Here is a 21,598-nt window from a genome sequence, read left to right as displayed (position 1 = left end):
ACAGTGTAAATATAATTTCAGAAGGGTCTGACTGAGACAAACTATTCACAGCAGATATGATAAAGATGGTGGATGAGATAGGGGACAAATGGCTGCTGTGGGTACCCATAGCAGGGTGAAGAGAAAGGCGTAGCCCACATGACTGGAGAATAAGCATACTCGTGCCAGAGTACAACAAAGGGGGCATCCACACCTGTGGGCAGTAAAGAGGCATCAAGCTCTTGTCACACTGCATGAAAGATCTGGAGAGGTGATTGATAAATGGATACACATAGTAGTAGAAAGTAAGATGGGAGATGAGCAGTTCGAATTCAGATCAGGATGCAGCACAACTGAGGCAATGTTTGCAGTGAGACAGACAGTTGAAAAGAAGTTAAGAGACGAGGAAGGAGTCCAAATGGACATTCTTATACTTGAAGAAAGCATATGACAAGATCCCAAGAAAGCTGATTTGGGCAGTACTGTGATGCTTCAAAGTCCCAGAAAAGTACAGTTTTGTACCTACCATAAATGTAGATGTCCGAACTGGATAGCATCTGCAGTCATAACAACTGGGTTGTCCTGTCGCCAGGCAGCCCTTCAGTCGGCCGGATTCCAAAGTCCGGGTCCGCTTCGCTGATGTCGCACTTCACCCGACGTCATCTCTGTTGGTCTTGGGTATAAAGGCATCAGCCGACGCCATTTTCCTCAGTGTTTCTTGCCCCAGATGCCAGTAGCCCTCTTGAAGGCTAAAATTTGGATAGATGCCAATGTTTCCAAAAAGATAGAGGTAAACACAAAAATAAGCATGTATGTACATATATACAAACAAATACACCATAAAAGACTCCCCCCCACCAGCTAGCTATTAGGAGGGTAAACATCCTAGGAGTACCACAGAGGGGAAGGAGGGAGGGTAATCCTGACTGCAGATGCTATCCAGTTCGGACATCTACATTTATGGTAGGTACAAAACTGTACTATGTCCTTCATGGATGCATCTGCAGTCATAACAACTGGGTAGAATACCATAGCCAACTAGGGGAGGAGGATAAAAGTAGATTATGGTGTGTTTAGGATCCCTTGCAGTACAGCAGTGACAAACCCTGCTCGGGATCTGGAATATAGAGGCAAATTATAATGCTTGGCAAATGTATGCACGGAGGTCCAAGTAGCCGCCTCAATAATGTCTTTGGTTGCCACTCCTCGTAAGAAGGCTGTGGTAGTGGCTGTTGCCCTTGTAGAATGAGGTCTTATGTTCTGTGGAATTGGTTTTCCATGGAAGGAGTAACAGAATCGTATGCAATTTCCTATCCATTTGGAGATTGTCTGTTTGGGAATAGCTTTTCCTTCCCTTCCTGTTGCATAGGCTACAAAAAGTTGGTCAGTCTTTCTGCTACTATTTGTTCTGTCCAAGTAGTAGCGTAGCTGTCTATGTACATCCAAGGTATGCAGTATTCTTTCCCCTCTGTTTTGTGGGTTGGGAAAGAAGGTAGGTAGGTGGATTGCCTGGTTTAAAGACACTCTGGATACCACCTTAGGCATAAATGTAGGATTAGTCCTCATGGACACTCTATCTTGGTGGAAGATTAGGAAGGGTTGCACTGCCATTAAGGCCTGTAGTTCTGAAACCCTCCTTGCTGAAGTAATTGCCAGTAGGAAAGCAGTTTTCCATGACAGGTGTTGTAGGTCTGCTGTTGCTGCTGGTTCAAAGGGTGATAGTGTCAACTTTTCTAGCACAAAGTTTAAGTCCCAAGCTGGTAATGGTGGTTTCCTTGGAGGTTTTACATTCTTGATTCCTCTGAGGAACTGCCTGAGCAAAGGGTGCAAAAAAACAGGTGGATCAAAGCTGTATTCTGCTGAAATAGCTGATGCATGTATCTTGATGGAGGAGTAGGACAGGCCTGAATGAAGAAGTTCGGCCAGATACTCCAGAATGTTAGGCATATCTATGTTTGACACATCTTTTCCTCTTTCAGTACTCCAAATGACAAACCTTTTCCATTTTCCAGCATAGTTCCTTCTTGTTGAAGGTCTGCGTGCTTCAAGAATAATATCTTTAACTCTTTGGGAAAGTTCTGGATTAGCTGCTGCTATGTGATGCTCCATGCAGTCAGTTGCAACGTTTTTAGGTTTGGATGTATGATGCTGTAGTTGTTCTGAGTTAACATCAAAGGCATCAGGGGTATTGGCCACATATTGTTCCGAGACATGCTCCTCAGCAGTGGGTACCAGTGTTGTCTTGGCCAGTTTGGAACTATCAGGATTATCCTTGGACGTTCTTCCTTGATTTTTAGTAGTACTTTGTGTATCAAGGGAAGAGGTGGGAATGCATATGCTGTTAGGCCTTTCCAGCTGAAGGAGAGCGAATCCACTTTCCATGCTAGTGGGTGGAATGTCCTTGTGCAGAATTTTTGAGCTGGTGATTGAGAGGTGATGCGAATAGATCTATCTGAGGCATTCCCCATTTCTTTGAGATGGTCTTGAAGATGTCCGGTGCAGCTTCCATTCGTGGGCATCCGATGTGGTTCTGCTTAATATGTCTGCTAGAGTATTTTCTTTTCCGGTACAAATATTGCCTGTAACTGGATGTTGTAGCTGAGTGCCAGGGTCCACAGCTCCAAAGTCATTCTGCATAGGGGTATGATTGGGTGCCTCCCGCTTTGTTGTTGTACCACATGACTGTGGTGTTGTCTGTCCTTATCATCAACTGGCCCTCTTTGAGAAATGGTCTGAACTTTTGGATTGCCAGTTTTACTGCCAGCATTTCTTTTAGGTTGATGTACAGGTGAAGTTGATCCTGTGTCCACAATCCTTGCACGCATTTGTCCAGCATGTGGGCCCCCCATCCTAGGTCTGAAGCGTCTGTTGTGATGGTCTGGCTTGCTTGACATCTGCGAAAGGGTAGGCCTGGGTTTGACTGGCATGCCTGAGCCCACCATAGGAACTCCTGTTTTAAGCATGGAATTAGTGGGATTTCTGTTTCTAGGCTGTGTCTGTGTTGGGACCATACATTCTTTAGGTACCACTGTAGTTTTCTCATATGTAGTCTGGCAAATGGGACCAAGATTATGCATGATGCCATGAAGCCCAAGGCCTGCAGTACTTTTCTTGCTGTTAACTTGTTCAGTTTTCTTAGTGCCAAGAAGTAAAGAGGGAGTTCTTTTTGTTTTTCTGTAGTTAGGAATGCCATTTGTTTTACTGTGTCCAATTTCGCGCCCAAGAATGTCCTTGTTTGGGATGGTATCAGCCTTGACTTTTGTAAATTGACTGTGTATCCCAGTGCTTGTAGCAAGTAAATGACCCTTTGTAAATCTGTTGTCAGCTTGCTTTTGTTGTCCCCTTGTAGCAGGCAGTCGTCCAGGTATGGGTAAATTTGAATTCCCTGTAGTCTGCAATGGGCGATTACTGATGCCAGGCATTTTGTGAATACTCTGGGCAGTAGATAAGCCAAAGGGCAATGCTGAGAATTGATAGTGCTCTGATCCTGCAAGAAATCTGAGGTATCTTCTGCAGATTGGTCGAATGGGGACGTGCAGGTATGCCTCCTTGAGATCTAGAGTTACCAGCCAACACTCCTTGCCCAGCATGGGAAGAAGTTGCTGTAGGGTCAGCATTTTGAATTTTGGGACAATGATGTATGTATTTAAGGTGGACAGGTCGAGAATTGGTCTCCAACTTTTTCCTTTCTTGGAACTAGGAATAGTCTGGAGTAGAACCCTTTCCTTGCTCTGCTGTTGGCACTCTTTCCACAGCTCTCATGTTTGCTAACTCCATTATCTGTTGTAGAGCCTCTGTTTTTGATTTGGAGGTAGATTTGGCATTCCTCTTTGACTGGTAAAGTGTGGAAGTGGAACCGGTAACCTTGATCTATGGTTTGTAAAATCCACTTGTCTTTTGTTATGTAGTGCCAGTTCTTTGAAAATAAGGTTAACTTTCCGCCTAGAGGAGCTGCTATTTGTTCCCTGGTAGGCGGATTTAGGGTTAAGTCACTGTGGTTGTGTTGATGTGGTGGCAGTGGTTGTGTCTGTGCCTCTGTTGTTACCTTGCCCCTGTCGCCCTTTGTGGGCCCCTCCTCTGGTTTGTTTTCTGCCTCTGGAACGCCTATTCCTGCCCCTTTGAGAACTTGTGGAGTCAGGAAAGGACCAATTTTTGGCAGGCCAGTTCCTGCTAAACCTTGGGGGTTGAACCTGCAAGAAATCTTTAACCGTTTGAACAGATTTTGCCTTTTCTTCCATTTTCTTCATAACCTGCTGGGCAGGTGTACCAAACAAACTTGTCTTATCCATAGGAGCATCTAGCAACTTAGCTTTAACATGATCCGTAAAGCTTGCTCCTTTAGCCATGCATGCCTTCTTATCACTGTGCCAGTCATGGCTGATCTAAATGAAGCCTCCAGTGCATCATAGCCACATTTTAAGGAATGGTTACTAACCTGTTGTATGTTATTTACCATTTCTAATACATATTTCTTATCAAGAGATTCATCAGTGGTTAGTTTTTAGTTAACTGATCAAGCATAAACTCTTGGTATTGAATCATGTGAAACTGACAGTTTAAAGCTCTAGCTGAGAGAGTAGCTGAAGTGTAGACCTTTTACCCCATCTGTCTAATGACCTTGCTTCCCTTTCAGAAGGAATAGGGTTTTTAGCTATGGTCGCTGCTACTGCCTTGGGACCCTGGGATATAGTTTCGGGTCTGCAAGTGGGGCCTTGTAAAGGTGGTGATGAGTATCTGGCACCCTGTAAAATCTGTCTGGTTTGGCAGGGGCTGGGGGTAAAGAATCTGGAGCGGAGCAGACATCATTGAAAGCATCATCCACCACAGAGAGAACAGGAGGTATAGCTAAGGGCCTGTGCTGTGGAAGGTGCAGAAAGGTCCTAAGTCTTTTTCTGGAGTCTGAAAATCCTGTTGCTGCCATTGGAACTGCTCTCGCATGGCATGTAAGGTTTCCCCAAAGGAGAATTCTTCTGGTGAGGAAGCAGCTGGAATGGATTCTTCAGCATCAGAATCTTCAAAATTGGAGAAAGGAGCCTCTGGCTGGTCAGTTATGTCTGATTCATCAGCAGAATCATCAGAGGACACTGGCTCAGGGCTCTGCCCTAGGTCTCTTCTCTGGGGGCTGAGAGGCCCTGTCTGGGTGAGATTGAGATCCTCTAATTAATGAAATTAAATCTTCTGCCAAAGTAAGCATTTGAGAACTAGAAGAGGGCCTGGTTGTGGGGGTTTAACAGGCACTGTTTTAGTAGTCTTGGCTGCTTTAGCCCTGGCTAAGGCCTTAATGGACATGGCTGCTGGAGGCCTAGCAGCACCACGTGCTGGGGTAGAGACATCCAAGGGAATGGTGTCTGATAAGTCAGTGGCAACCACCGTAGTGGATAAAATTTCTGAGGCCGATTCAAGAGTGGTAGCAGGGGCCTCAGTTGTAGAGATAGATTCAGCTGTACTTTGATCAGTTTTCTCGGTTTCGCTGAAACCGAGACACTCGCGTTTGCTTAACCATGGTTTCGGCCGAAACCGCGGACCGCGAGTGTCGGTCTTTATCTTTGGCGCTTTTGGCGGATTGGGTAGTCGGAGGATCCGGCGGCATAATGTACGCAAAATCAGAACCGAAAACTGTTCTGCAAACTCCGACCGACGCCTAAGCGTTGCTCGGTTGAAAGAAGCACAGGCCGAACAGGCTGCTACGCCGTGGGCTGGGCCTAAACAAGGCAGACAATAAGAGTGGAAATCTTTATGAGGTATTTGTTTCCCACAGGTTAAACAATTATTAACTTTTTCTGACATCGGCTGAGGCAAGAAAGAGTCCCCAACGGGGTACTTAGCTTTAGAAGTCTTCGAAGTAGTATTCGGTAGAAGTAATCTCTGGATCCGACCGACCGCACTTGCGAACAGCTTCTGCTTCGGCGCCACGGCAAGAAAGACTGAGGAAAATGCGCCGGCTGATGCCTTTATACCCGAAGACCAACAGAGATGACGTCGGGTGAAGTGCGACATCAGCCGAAGCCGAACCCGGACTTTGGAATCCGGCCGACTGAAGGGCTGCCTGACGACAGGACAACCCAGTTGTTATGACTGCAGATGCATCCATGAAGGACATCATTGGTATAATCAGTGCAGACTATGTACAAGTACCCAATGACTCATGTCCAAACAGTGTTCGGTCTCACAGACTGGTTCCCAGTGGGTGTGCACCAGGGTTCAACTCTGAGCCCACTGCTGTTCATACTGGTGATGGACTACATTAGCAAACAGGTCAGAGGGGACAGATCAACAAAGTTGCTGTATGCACACAAAGAGGCATTACAGGCAGACTTGAGCAAGGACGTCAGCATAGGGAATGGAATGCAAAACGGAAGGCACATGGGATGAAACTAAGTACAAATAAGACAGTGGTAATGGCAGCAAATTGGGGAAATCAGAAGAAGCTGAGAATTGAGATAGATGGGAAGACAGTGAAACAGGTTAATAGCTTTAAGTATATGGGAGACAAGAAGGGAAGTATTAATAAACAGGTCAAAGCTAGAATCAGAGGGGCTGCAGCTAACTGACATAGAGTGCAATGTGTAGTATATGACAGAAGAATGCCAAAGAAGCTGAAAAGTAAGGTGTACAAAACAATGGTGCCACACCAGTACTGCTGTATAGTACAGAAACCAGGGCAGTAAAGAGCAGATGAGAAAGCTAGAGGTGATGTAAAAATGAAGTGCCTGAGATGGGTGGCAGGGTACATACTGTGGGGCAGATGATGAAATGAGGACATGAGTAGAATCCAAAGTAGTTCCATTTGCACCAAGATCAAACAGAACAGATTACTGTAGTTCAGGCACATGTGCAGAAAAGCAGAAGACAAGGTGATGGTTTGGGGCAGACAGGAAGAAGGAAAGAGGAAACAAAGGCACCCAGCAAAGAGGCGGATGGATTGTGTAGGAGAAGATCTGCAACAGTCAGGCAGGAGTGTGGCACTGAGTCGACAGAGATGGTGACAGCTAACAAGACACCAAGACCCCATGTGATGATGACAATGGTGATGCTGATTCTGACTGAGTACAGGTGATATTATCTACAACTAATTCTGCACATTGTTGGGTGTTGCCCTTAAGATTGCAAACATAACTGAAAAAATGCCTTAGGGTTATCCTTAGCTTGAGAAGATATTTTTGCCTCAAAATTTGCTTTTGAAGTCTTGACTAGTCCCCTGATTTGTTTGTTTAGACTAATGAGGGAGTTTTTGCTCTGTTGTGCACACTCTCTCTCTCTCTTTTTCCTTCTAGACAGGATTTTCTTTCTTTTGTTGTACAACCTATTTATACCATGGATCCAAGGTGTTTTTGCTGTTTGTCCTAGGCTTATTTTGGTTTAGTACCAGGTCTAGGATATTTGTAGCCCTAGTAGGGAGTGCAGACTAGCTGGTCCAGGGCATTTGCACTGACAAAGTCTAGAAATCTTTGGGCCTACATGTTAGTAGTCGTGTATGCTTCCCAGTTAATGGAGGGGTAGTTGAAATCACACGAGTGTGGTACTGGGCTGAATGGTAAGTAATTCAAGTACATTAAGGTATGGTGTATGGAGTTCCTTGCTCATGGTGGGGGACATGCAGCTAGCAAGGATATGGTAATTGAGTTTTCCTATGGTTAGTTGGACATGGAGTAGCTAAAGCATGTCAAACGGTCTGACCAGTCTTGAGGTGTGCTTATCCTTTATGTAGACAGATACACCTCTGCCTTTGGCCCTTTCATATGCAGTGAGTGACTGGAACGTATGGAAGGCATTATAGCCATGCACTGCAGGAGTGCTTTCCATGGCTTTGAACCATGCTTAAGTAACTGCACAGACGTCACCACTCTCCAGGGCGAGGAGTGCTTGCAGGGAATGCAGTTTCTTGTTGAGACTCCCAGCACTGAGCAGTAACACGTTTGGCTTATCCTGAGTAAATTTTGCTATGTTAGAAGGTTTATCTGTTTAGCAATACCTAAAAAGGCACTATAGGGTGGATAATGTTTTGGCCAATATCTGCAAGCCTTGAGGTAACAGGTGAAGACCATCCCTGGCAAAGCAGTCAACCATGTCCTCCCACACTGACAAGTACTGAACCTCTCTGGAATGACACCAGTAGCTAAGCCAATTATCAAAGTTAATCATTTGTTGTTGGTGTTGTGGCACCATCCTTGGAAAAGGCAGAATGCTGCTCAGTGCTAGGCTCATACCTGCCTGAGATGCACATTCTGAGAGTTCAATCTGATAGTTCAGGGAGGTACGTCTCTACTCACTTATGCACACATGGACTATTAGTAATACTGGTACTTGGGGTTTAGTGACCGGAGTGCTTACATGATCTGAGGAGTCCTGGCTCCAGACAGGCTACTAACTGTAGCCTTCTCCTTATTCAGCCTGGTGAAAGGAACATCAGTGCAACTCACAATGGTATCTCCTATGGCCAAAACATTGGGTTGTGTGTTGTTATACCTTATGGGTTTAATGGTTCAGAAACAATGAGATGTGTTTTTTTGTGTTGTGGTGGGAGTTTTCTTGTTTGTGTGCATGTTGAGTTTCTGACAACTGTGTCTTAGAGGCCTTTCAGATTTGGGTAAGTTACATGTAAGCATTTCAGCATATGTGGATCTATGTGTCTGGTCCTTTGTGAGTGTGGTGAATGCTGTGTGTATGGGTGTGTGTTGCTGACAACCTGGTTTACGCTTTTTGTGTCTGTATGTGAGAGTCTAGCCTCCACTGACATTGTGTAACAAAATCTCTCACATACTGTACATTGCTACATTGCCTCAGGATGGCCATGTCTACCAGGGTAGATGCATAGGAAGCAGGAAAGTGCCTATCCATGGTTGCAGGTCCTAATATGTGCTATACAAGGGAAAGGAATGGAGGGTGCAACCAGATGAGGGCTGGGTGCTTACTTAGTGTAGTCTACAGCTAAGCTATCTTGCAATGCTCCTTGAACTGTAATAATGTAATCTAGAGCTAACTAAATGTGGCAATGGTGCTCAGCATGCAAACTTGCTGCTTCTTGAGTAGCACAGGACTGTGGTAAATTTCAGAGGTAGTTTCTAAGTGCATCTTCTGGTGACTGCATATGCAAGAAGCCCCTCCTGGCCATTCAGCCCATTTATTTCTCATGAATCTGGCAAGGCTCAGTCAGGACGGACCATAAGAGTTAGTTTTATCTTATGGCCATCTTCCAGTCGAGAACAGTGCAACAGACCAACAAATGCTGGTCATCCCTCACTTCAACAAATGGATGTTGCCTGTAAGCAGCCCTGTACACAACCCTGAAGCATGGGAAGTGATTTTCCAACTTTCCACCTGGGAAAGCTCACTTGCCTATGTGCTCTCCAAGAGCCTGCAATTCTCCATTCCCACCCCACCCCCCACCAGGAGAAGTGAGCAGGCCATACCCTTTTATTCCTCCCCTTCCCCACCTGGATCTTCCAATGATGGGACCATTAACCAAATCCTTGCTGAACAGAATACTCCCCACTTCTAAACTGCAGCTGGCTATGGCAAAAAATCCAAAAGAAAAGATGTAGCCAGATGCACGAACACGGCCAGGAACTGATGACAGTTAAAACAAATTTCTTTCTTATTAACCAAATCCTAGTAATCTAGGTCACATTTAGGGCACCATCACTCCATGTCAGGCACATGTTGACATCATCTGTGTACACATACTACAGACACAGACACACAGACACACACACACACAGACACTCACAGACACACACACACAGACACACACACACAGACACACACACACAGACAGACACACACACACAGACACACACACACAGACACACACACACAGACACACACACAGACACACAGACACACACACACACTGCATTCCAGGCTTACAATATTTCCCAAACTAAACATTCTCTTAAAACAAAAAAGATAAAGCCTGGTGCACCTTCAATACAAGTACTACACAATTTTGATCAAGTCAATTACTTCAACAATAGTTCAGACATAAATCCTCATTCAAAGGTGCATTCACTAACTTCAGCTGATTAACTATTAAGGAAGCACATAACTTTGGAAATGACAAACAGATATACCTTAAATACACCTTAAATGTAGCAAAAACATGAAAAACACACAAACACAAAAAACACAAAATTAATTCCATGATACTATCCGATGCTTGGTTGGTGATGAATAAACATTACTCATCAAATGGTCAGATACATTATTTTAAATACTTTCTGAAGGCCACTAGTTAATTCTCCATTGTCTTCATTTCATGGTTTCAGTCTTGGTGCTCAACCGTGCAACTGTAAGTCTCCAATCTGTACTAAAAGATCAGCTGCAAGCATGACAAAACCTATACACTTCGTAAAAACTTAACACGATCTCATCAAAAATAACCAGCCACCGATTACCATGTTATGCTCTAGCCGGTGCTGTTTCAGATAACATTACAGTGATTTTTTATACAGGTACAAAAGCAACCATCAAATGCAAACGTTTGCCAAAAAATTTGCAAAACATACAAACAAACTAAAAAAGAAGTTATGTTCTTACCATAACGTTCCATGTGAATTGTTCATCTCACCTTTGTTCTTACGCACGGGTTCGGAGCCGACTCTCGGCTCCGAGTCGGCCATATCGCAAGCTCTGCATCTAAGAGAAGCTCGAGGCCCAGTTCTTATCCAATGATCCCCTGCTGCTATCCCTCAGATCTAGTTTGCTAAGAAACCAGACATCAATAACATAACTAACTCCTTTGCCAACTCTCTCATCCACACGAGATTGAAATACTCAAATTATATATAGAAAGGCATACAGAAATGAGTACACCTAAAGGAAGCAGATAGTGCCAGGTAACCCAAAGCAAGTAATCAGACACCAGTCATAACCATTCTTCCAGAACGTGGAGGGGGATGGAGGGAGGGATTGTAAGAACAAAGGCGAGATGAACAATTCACATGGAATGTTATGGTAAGAACATAACTTCTTTATGTGAAATTGTTCGATCTCGCCGTTTGTTCTTACGCACGGGTAGCGTCCCTAGCACCGCAACCCTGGGTGGCTCACGGAAGAACATTCCTGAGAACTGTAGAACCAAAGGAAGCCCTGTCCCTGGAGGTCCTGTCCACTTTGTAGTGAGTAATAAACGTATGAGGTTTGGCCCAAGTAGCTGCCGCACATATGGTATCAAACGGTAAACGATCGGCGTGGGCCAGAGAAGTGGAAACAGCCCTGGTAGAATGAGCTCTAGGTTTGAACGGAAGAGACTGCTTGGAGGATGAATAGACAAAATTTATACAGTCTGACAGCCACTTAGATAGCGTGCATTTTGTCACTGCCAGTCCTTTCTTATTTTCCGCAAAAGAAACAAAAAGTTGATCTGATTTCCTACATTCCTTGGTTCTGTCCAGATAAAATCTCAACTGTCTGTGGACATCCAATTTGTGTAACATGTATTCCAATTTACTAGAATGGTTCCTGAAAAAAGTGGGAAGCTCAATGGATTGATTAATATGAAATACTGAACATACTTTCGGCAGAAAGGATGGATTAGTACGCAAGGTGACCCTGTCTGGGTGAAAGACTATATACGGGGGTCTAATCGACAATGCCTGTAGTTCCGAGATTCTGCAAGCTGAAGTGATTGTCACCAGAAACAGGGTTTTCCAGGATAGATACTTAAGTGGACACGTCGAAGCTGGCTCGAAGGGTTCCAACATAAGTTGAGACAGCATTAGATTCAAACTCCAGGGAAATACCGGGTTTCGTATGGGTGGCCTGAGATGGAATGTACCCTTCATAAATGCTCTACAAAGTCTGTGGGACATAACTGTAGCTCCCGCTTCACCCACATGAAAATTTGATATGGCAGCTAGTTGAACTCTTATCGTGGACGTCGAGGACCCTTGATGAAAGAGTGTGGAGAGAAATTCTAAAACTTTCTGAATAGGGGCCACTAAAGGGTCTATACCCTGTCTGGAGGCCCAACACGCAAAACGTTTCCACTTGCTCCTATACAGCTTTCTTGTGGAGGCTTTGTGGGAAGAAACTAAAATGTGCTGCACTGCCGGGGATAAAAGGTCTGACCTGGCTAGGTTGGGAAGTGGAGCAGCCAAGCTGTCAGTTTGAGGGACTGAAGAGATGAGTGAGGAACTCCTGATGAGTGGGTCAGCAGGTCTGGCACTGGGTCCAGAGTCCAAGGTTCCTCCATCTGGTGAGCTTGAAGAAAGGGAAACCAGATCTGTCGAGGCCAAAATGGTGCTATCAAGATGATCGTCCTTCCCAGACCTTTGGCTTTCTGTAGAAATTTGGGAATTAATGGAATAGGAGGGAAGGCATAGAGGAGACCCGGGGGCCAATCGTGTACCAGTGCGTCCCTGGGGGCACCCCCAAGAGGGGGAAATAGGGCGAAGTAGCTTCTGCATTTGGCGTTCAAGGGGGAAGCAAAGAGATCGCAGCAAGGCTGGCCCCATCTGCGGAAGATGTCCTCCGCAACTTGATTCTTGAGGGACCACTCGTGAGGTAACAGGATGGCTCTGCTCAACCTGTCCGCTATGGCGTTGGATGTTCCCGGGATGTGCATTGCTATTAGAAAGCGTCCGGTGGACACAGCCCATTGCCAGATTCTCAGGGCCTCTCTGCATAAGGGGTAAGACCTGGTTCCTCCCTGTTTCTTTATATACCAGACTACTGACATATTATCCGTCTGAATTGTCACTGTTCCCACAGGTAAGGAGTCGTGAAAGTGCTGCAATGCCAAGAACACTGCTCTCAGCTCCAGGACATTGATGTGCAGGTTGTACTCTATTTTCGACCACTCTCCTTGGACTGTTCTCCCCTGAAAAAGTCCCCCCCACCCTAACAGGGAAGCGTCCGTGGTTATTGTGGCTACGGGGGCAGGGAGTGCAAACTGACGCCCCATCGTCAGTTCCTGATTGTTTATCCACCAACGGAGGTCCCGCTTGCAAGTTTCCGTGATTAAGATTCTGTGTGACAAAGGTAACTGTTGGAACGACCACTGAGCAAAGAAGAGCCACTGGAGGATCCTCATGTGCATTCTCCCTAGCGGAATTGAAATAAGGGTAGCTGCCATCATGCCCAATACTTTCAATTCTTGTACCGTGGGGACTTTTTTGTTTTGAAGAAGAATAGAGACCTGATCCCTCAGGGCTGACACTCTTGCCTGAGGAAGTCTTACTCGTGCTACGGAAGTATCCAACTCCGCCCCTATGAATAAGATATGCTGTGAGGGCGACAAGGAAGATTATTCGAAGTTCACTGTTATTCCTTAGCTGGAACAGAGGTTGATTGTATAGTCCCTGGCTTGCACTAGGTGATGATTGGTGGTGGCGGCAAGGAGCCAGTTGTCCAGATACGGAAACACCCAGAATCCCCGTCGTCTCAGGTGAGACGCCACTACTGCCATGCACTTGGTGAACACCCTGGGGGCTGAGGTGAGGCAAAAAGGGCAGAGCTCGAAACTGAAAATGACTGGCTCCCAGCCGGAAGTGCAGGTGATCTCTGGATGGCCTGGCCATTTTTATGTGGTAGTACGCATCCTTGAGATCTATAGAGCACATCCAATCATTTGTTTGAAGAAACGGAAGAATCGATTGTAGCATGACCATCCGGAATTTTTCCTTCTTCATGAAGGTGTTGAGTCTGCTGAGGTCCAGTATTGGCCTCCAGTCCCCTGTTTTCTTTGGAACTAAAAAGAACCTTGAGTAAGTTCCGGATCCTATTTGGTCCGCCGGGACTGGCTGGATGACTCTTTTTTTCTAACAGCATTTGTATTTCTATGGCTGCTTGATCCTGCAGAGGGGGTGGAACACCTGGGAATCTTTTTTGGGGGGGTGGTTTGTTTAGAAAGGGAATATCATATCCTCTGGTTATTATGCTTTTTACCCAGGAATCTGATGTGAGATTTAGCCAGGCCTCCGGGTATAAAGCCAAGCGACCCTCGACTGCCTCCACAGCAGGACAGCCAGGCCTCTACTCAGGAGTGCTGGAAGGGTTTCCCAGGGACGGTATCCCTGTTGCCCTGGTTTTGCGGACACCCTCTGCCGCCTGGGCGGCGTCTTCCATTCCTTCCCACTCCTCTGCCTCTGGAGGGGGTATCGCTAGGTGCAGACTGGAAAGATCCCTGAGTCTTCCAAAACCACATTTTTCCACCTCGTTGCCCTTTGGGGTACGGTCTAGAGAGGGCAGAAAAACGAACCCCTACGGCAGACAGGGTCTTTCCCTCTTGCTCGCACCTAGTGAGTGTCTCCTTCACTTTGGGCCCAAACAAGGAGGCACCATCAAAGGGGGCATTAGTAAAGGAAGACATAAAGGCTTCCGCAAAGGAGCACAGGCGCATCCAGGATTGTCTCTGCAGAGCAATCGCTGAGGCTGCCGCCCTACTTGAACTTTCGGCCGCATATGATATGAGCCTCATGGACGAGTTAACTATTGAAGTAAGGGTGTTAAGCTGTGTTGTCACTTTGTCTGAGACAGCAGCATCTGTGGTACCCTGGAGAGTATCTCTCAACTCCTTAATGAGATCTCTCTGAAGGCGCGTAAAATGGGTAAGGTAGTTCAGCGATCGCATGGTAAAAATCACTGAGCTAAATACGCACTTCCCATACCTGTCCATAGTCCTAGAATCCTTGTTAGGAGGATGAACAGAGGAAGATGCTTCGGACATTTCCTTTTTGGTGGCTGCCGCCACCACCATAGCATCAACAGGGACTCCCTTGGTAAGGAAAGCTTTATCTTGGGGGGCAGTAATATATTTATTTGGTCTCCGAGGGACTGGTTCTACGGTATCAGGGGCCTCCCACGCGCTTCGAGCTATTAAATCCATTGGCTCGTCGAAGGGCGGAGTCACCCAGGAAGTGGAAGGTTGAGCTCCAAATGCCTTCAGCAACACCGACTAGTCCTCAGTGGGGCAAGTGTCTGCCAGCCACCCCTCTGTTTTAAAATTTCTAAGATGTCAGCGAATGAGACATCCTCCGGGGAGGACCGTGGGGACCCCTCTGACTCATCCAGGTCGGTGTCCAATGTCAATGATTCCAGTGGGGAATCAATGTGCCACCTCTTGCACAATCTCTTTCTCGGAATTTCATCAGAGGGGACATCTGGTGAAGCTTCCGAGGAACAGGGTTCACACCCTCTGGGGCTAACTGAGGCATTGGGACTCTACGCTTGGTGGGGATCGAGGGCGCAGAAGCAGAACACGGTCCCTTCAGGGAAGGAGAAGTGGATTCTGATGATGTGAGTGTCTGACCAGCCAAGACCTTCCTCATGGCGTCGAAGGTACCAGAGCCCCAGGCCGAGGACTCCACCGGATCCGAAGAACACGGTAGCTTCCCCAGTACCGGAGCCATGGGCTCCAATCCAGAGGACGGAGCCGAGCTAATCTGCACCGTGGCCCCGAGGGGAAGAGTCGGCACCGAAAGCTCAGTTCGACTCTCCACCCCGGAACCAAGGAGAGATCGTCGGCTCCGAGACGCCTCGACGGGCTCCGAGGGTGTCGAAGTCAGTGGTGCCGACAGCACTAAGGAAGGCTTCGGCACCGGGGGATCAACAAATATCAGATCCTCGACTCCCGGCTCCGAAGACTCGATGGGTCTCGAAGGAGGACCTATGGATGGGACAGGGAGGGCTTCAAGTTTCGAAACCAACTGGGACGAAACTGAAATGAGTTTGGACAAAGCCGTGTTCTCCATAAGCTTCTGTACCACTCGATCCACATCGGTGTCGGACATCGCTCTGGAAGAACGGGTCGAAGGGGCCGAAGAGGTCACCGAGCGAAGGATTGAAGACGGAGGCACCTCTGACACCGGCTCCAAGACCTGGGCCTCGATTCGAGACAACCGCTCGATGCCCAGTTCCAAGGTCTGTGGAGCCGGCGACCGAATCTTGATCGAGGTGCTCGGAGCCGAAGACTTGGGCTCCGATACCTTCGAAGTCTTCAACCCCTTCGAAGACTTCGATGCCTGGTTGGCCTTCTCTAAGGCCTCTTGAAAATCGGGCTTTAGAAGGCCCCTCTCAATAAGCTTCCTGCATCTCTCCATCATGACCCTTCCACTAAAGGAATGACAGATGGAACAGTCTTCCTGAAGGTGGAGTGGGCCAAGACAGTAGACGCAGGAAGTATGATTGTCCGTAATGGACATCTTCTGTCCACACTGACAGCGCTTGAATCCTGATTTAGCTTTCTCAGACATAACTACAAGCTAACTTTAAATATAATAACACTAATAACACTAATGTAGAAAACACACAGCAAACCACACTACAGGTGTAAATATAACTGCAAAAAACACACTAAGAGTAAATATATACATATATATATATATATATATATATATATATATATATATATATATATATATATATATAATTATTATTATAAAAAGCAGTATTATTATAGAAAAAAATTCTGCCAGAGCCCTGACAGTAAAAAAAAAACCCAGCCTATTGCCTAGGAGCAGCCGCTCCTACAACTATAACTACTAATAAACTAAACAACACACACACTCAACTCTTAAACTAACTTATTAATAAAAAAGCTATTTTTTTAACATGAATAAGTAAAGTTTTACTGGCCCAAGCTCTCCGTTGACGCGACCTGTTGCAGCGGCAAACTAGATCTGAGGGATAGCAGCAGGGGATCATGGGATAGGAACTGGGCCTTGAGCTTCTCTTAGATGCAGAGCTTGCGATGTGGCCGACTCAGAGAAGAGGGTCGGCACCGAACCCGTGCGTAAGAACAAACGGCGAGATCGAACAATTTCACATTAAATAAATACATTTTGTTGCAGTTCCATATTTCATCCATGGAAGCCCTTGAATGAAAAACTGAAGAAGTTGCTATGGACCTGCTTGAATGAGCATGAACTTGCTTTGGTAAAGGGATATCTAATTTGTTGTAAACAAAGGAAATGCAGCCAGTAAGCCATACAATAATTTTGGATACTGGTTTAGCCATTTTCATATCAGCAAAGGAAACAAATAACTGATCTGTAGTTCTAATGTTCTTTGTTCTGTATAAACAGAAATGGAGTTAAACATCCAATAAATCTAACAAATATTTGCCCACTGTTTGAAAACTTTGGAAAGAAAACTGGTAAACTGATGGACTGGTTAATGATAGATTCTGAAATTATCTTGGTCAAAAAAGATGCATTAGTTTGTAATGTGACTCTATCTTTATGAAAAATTAGATATGGGGGTTTCACAGATAAGGCTTGAATTTCAGAAACATATCTGGCTGATGTAGTGGCCACCAAAAACAAAGTTTTCAAAAAATGAAATTTAAGATCACAAGCATGTGCTGGTCCGAAGGGTAGGTGAACCAGGGCTTGCGGTACCAGAGTTAGATCCCAAGGAAGAGTAGGATCGTTAAATGGGGTTTTTAACAGAAGTGTGCCTCTTAAAAGGGTTTTACAAAATTTATGTGGAGTGAGTGAGGAACCATCAAATCCAATATAGAAATTAGAAACGGCTGCCAACTGAACTGTAACTGTCAAAGTAACTCCTTGATTGAAAAGAAGCGTCAAGAAATCAAGATTATTATAAAGCTGAGCAGAAAAAGGTTCCACATCATTTTGCAGTGCCCAGTGTACAAACCTTTTCCATTTACTAGCAAAATGTTTCCCTGTAGATGGTTTAAGGGAGGAAAACAAAATCTAGCAGACAGGAGACGAGAGCATAGGTTGTCTGGCTACTACTGGAAATGAAGTAATCAAATGTCAGCTTGAGATTGGGGAGGTCTGGATACATCGTGCCTGTCAGGTGAGACAGCAGATCTGGAGCTGGATGCAGAATCTAAGACTAATGAATTAAATGAAGCCACAGGAAGGGAAACCAAATCTGTTGAGGCCAACAGGGTGCAACGAGGATGACCTTGGTCAACAGGGTGTGAGGAGGATGACATTGGTCTTCAACCTGGCAGCTCTCTGTAGGAACTTTGGAATCAAATGACTTGGGGCCAAATGTGGAGAAGAGCATTCCTTGGCTGGTGACTCCCCCTGTGGGGGGATTGGGGAAAAGTAGTTGCTGCTGCACTTATTGTTTAGGGGAGATGCAGAGAGATCACAGCAAGGCTGACCCCACTGAAGGAAAATCAATTCTGCTACATTCTTGTTGAGGGACCATTTGGGAGGTAGTAGTACGTACCTGCTCAGATTGTCTGTTAACACAGTGAGCTTCCCTGGAACATGCATTGCTATAAGAAAGCGGTTGGAAGAGATTGCCCAATGCCAAACTCTGAACACTTCTCGACACAAGGGGGTAAGATCTGGTTCCTCCTTGTTTGCTGATGGACCAAACCACTGACGTGTTGTCTGTTTGAATCGCAATTGTTTTTGAAGGGACTGCAGTCTGAAAGGGCTGCAACACTAAAAGTACTGCTCTAAATTCACGGGCATTGATATGCAAAATGACCTCTTTGGAGAACCATGTATCTTGGACTATCTTTTCCAGGTAATGCCCCCAGCCACCATAGCTGGGAAGCATCCATGATCACAATGGCCTTCGGCTGAACGAACAAACAGCCTAGTAAAACTTCTTCTGACTGAATCCACCACATTAGATCCCTCTTGCATATGCTGGAGACTCGTAGTAGAGCAGAAAAAGGAAGGTGAAGTACTGACCACTGGAAGGCCAGCATCCATTGGAGAACTCTCACGTGAAATCTGGTTAAGGGTAGTAATGTTATTGCTGCTGCCACTAACCCCAACTCATGAAGGACCAAGTGGGCTGAGATTCTGGTATCACAGACTATCTTTTCTACTTGTGATCTTATTCTTTGAACTCTGTAGAGGGGAAGTGAGGCTATAGTTGATTTTGTATCAAACAGTGCTCCTATGAACTCTACACTTTGACTTGGTTCTAGATGAGACATTTTTATAGCTTATGGTTATTCCTAGTACAGATGTCTGGATCACTTTTTCTCTTGCCAAAATATGCTAATGCCTGGTCAGGGCGGAGGGTTGGGAGGGTGGCCTAATGGTTAAGGTGTTTGCCTTACAAACACAAGGTGCAGGGTTTGAGACTCACAAGGGATAATTGGCTAGGTTTAAAATGGCTCGCAAGGGCAGTTAGCTTAGTACTAATCTATGAATCTATGTAAGAAAACACTCTGAATCCCTACAGTCTCAAATGAGCTCCTACTACTGTCATGCATTTGGTAAACACCCTGGGGGGCTGTGGTGAGACCAAAGGGCAGAACTCTGAACTGGTAGTGACTGGCATCTAGCCAGAAGCGCAAGAACCTTCTGGATCATCTGTTCATCTTTATATGATAGTATACATCCTGAAGATCTACTGAGCACATCCAATCATCCTTTTCCAAAAAATGGGAGAATGAACTAATCCGTGACCATCTGGAACTTGGATTTTTTTAATGGATTTGTTTAAAATACTGTGGTCCAGAACTGGTCTTAAGTCCCCTGTTTCTTTGGCACTAAAAAGAATCTTGAGTAAGTTCCGGACTCTATCTGATCTGGGGGACCATTTGGATGACTCTTTCTTGCAGCTTTTGAAATTTAATTGCTGCTTGTTCCCTCTGATTGGTTGGAACATCAAAGAATTTTCTTGAATTGGGAAGATAAAGGGAAAATGGTATTATATAACTTCTTGAAATGATCCTCTGCACCCAAGTATTTTTTTTATTTCTAGCCAGGCTCTCTGATGCAGGGACAAACAACCCCTGATTGCCTCCAGAGGGGGGACAATCGGGCCTCCTTTCAGGAGTGCTGAAAAGGTTTACCAAAGAAAGAATCTCTGAAACATTGGTTCCATGGGCCACTTCTGCCGCAAGGGTGGCGTCTACCATTAGAATTCCCCCGTCTGCCTCTGTCGACTTGAAAAGGATCTTTGAAGGGTAGAAAAATGTATGTCCATGGCAGAAAAAGTCTTTCCATCCTTCTTACACCTGGACAAAGCAACTTTAACCTTGGGGCCAAATAGAGACATTACATTACAAGGAGCTTTGATCAATGAAGATTTAAAGGGCTCCACAAAATCATATAAATGCATCTAGGTGTGTCTTCTGATGGCAATGTCTGAACCTGCTACTCTAGAGGTTCCTTCTGTTAAATTACAAATGACTCTCATAGAGGAGTTAGAGACTGATTGTAGGGTAGCCAAATGAGAGGTGATAGATGCTTTCACCTCTTCAGAAATGGATCCCGAAAGGGTATCTGATAATTTCTTAATCAGGTCCCTCTGTAGTCTCATAAAATGTGCCAAATAATTCAGTGACCTTAACTCATTCCCAATAATAGAGCTCTTCTGAGTAGTACATTTAACTCTCAGTGGTTGTGGCTTCAGCCTTTAAAAAATGAAGATATCACCTTACAGTTCTAACAAATACTCATCGATAGAGGTCATATATCAATACAACTGTGTTTGCCATCATGTATGCTTCAAGATAAAATATTCTGATACCTTGTATGTAACATGGTTTTGGAATTATTAATGCAGATATGAACAGGCAATATCTGATGCCTAGAGGCACAAGAGGAGGTAACTGCAGAAACACCTGGAGATGTCACTCGGCTGTAATGTGTTAATGCAAAGGTCGCTGAAGCATAGACAAACTTTCTGAACCTGTCCTTCACCCGAGACTACTTGTTGGGGGCTGAACAGAAGAACTTTCCTCTGGAAGTTCTTCTTAGTGGCTACTGCCACAACCATGACATCAACAGGCACACCCTTGGACCAAAAGTGCTTATCCTCTCGAGCTGTTATCATCTTATCTGGTTTTCTGGGGACTGGCTCAATGGTTTCTGGATCCCACAATGCCCACTGGGAGCTCATGTTAATGAGCTTGTCAATGGGTGGAGTTACCCAGGACGTAGATGGGCCAGTACCAAACACCTCCAGGAGTACAGATTCCCCCAACAAAGGGCTGCTGGACACTCTCTCTCTCCCCAGGCCCCAAATAAGACTCCACACTGCCCACTAAGGAGTTCTGTATCTCTGCTCCAAGTAGCTGACATACACACTCTGAGATTTGATTTACACACACACACACACACACACACACACACACACACACACACACACACACACACACACACCTGGGAAAGGAAGGCACAGATTACCCAATCTATCTCCTCTGCCCAGGCTAGAAGGTAGCTCCACTGCCACCAGCCAGCTACTCTAAGGCTCTTAAAGTATCTAATTATAATGAGTGAAATTAATACTAATACCAACAGCAATGTTGACCAAACAGCAAGACTTTCAGGAGCGTGATGCCACAGCATCACTAAATAAATATACATACTCTCAAAGGTTACACATTTTCTAAAAAGACCAACCACAATGAAAAGTTTAAATATATTTAATAATAAATAATAAAAGAACATGAAAATACTGAGTATCTATTTACAATAAACACCAGAGTTTCAATCACAGGAAATATTAAAAATAACACAGATGGAAAGATTCACACAGATACAGGAAAAACAATATGTAATTAATCTCATTATATTTTCCTGACTGATCTAAAGAATTCCTGCTTCCTACTTACTTAATAGAGCAAGGCAAGATGATGTGGGTGAGTGGTCTTTCTTGTCAGGTTCAACAAACAGACTGCCCTGAGACCTCTGTCTCATCTAGTATTAAAGCATCATTTCAGTGC

At 45.2% G+C, this 21,598-nt stretch overlaps 1 protein-coding gene across 1 annotated transcript in view; it reads right to left on the bottom strand.

Moving 5' to 3' along the window:
• Nucleotides 1-21,598, bottom strand: part of LOC122797632 (integrator complex subunit 8-like) — a 1,436,218-nt gene that overhangs the window by 1,082,781 nt on the left and 331,839 nt on the right. The window lies entirely within an intron of this gene.

This window comes from Protopterus annectens, chromosome 3.part1 (assembly GCF_019279795.1).
Source record: "Protopterus annectens isolate FY-2018-M chromosome 3.part1, PAN1.0, whole genome shotgun sequence".
Lineage (NCBI taxonomy): Eukaryota > Metazoa > Chordata > Ceratodontiformes > Protopteridae > Protopterus > Protopterus annectens.
The sequence above is the reverse complement of the archived record's forward strand: the minus strand, read 5'-3'. Positions and strand labels throughout refer to the sequence as shown.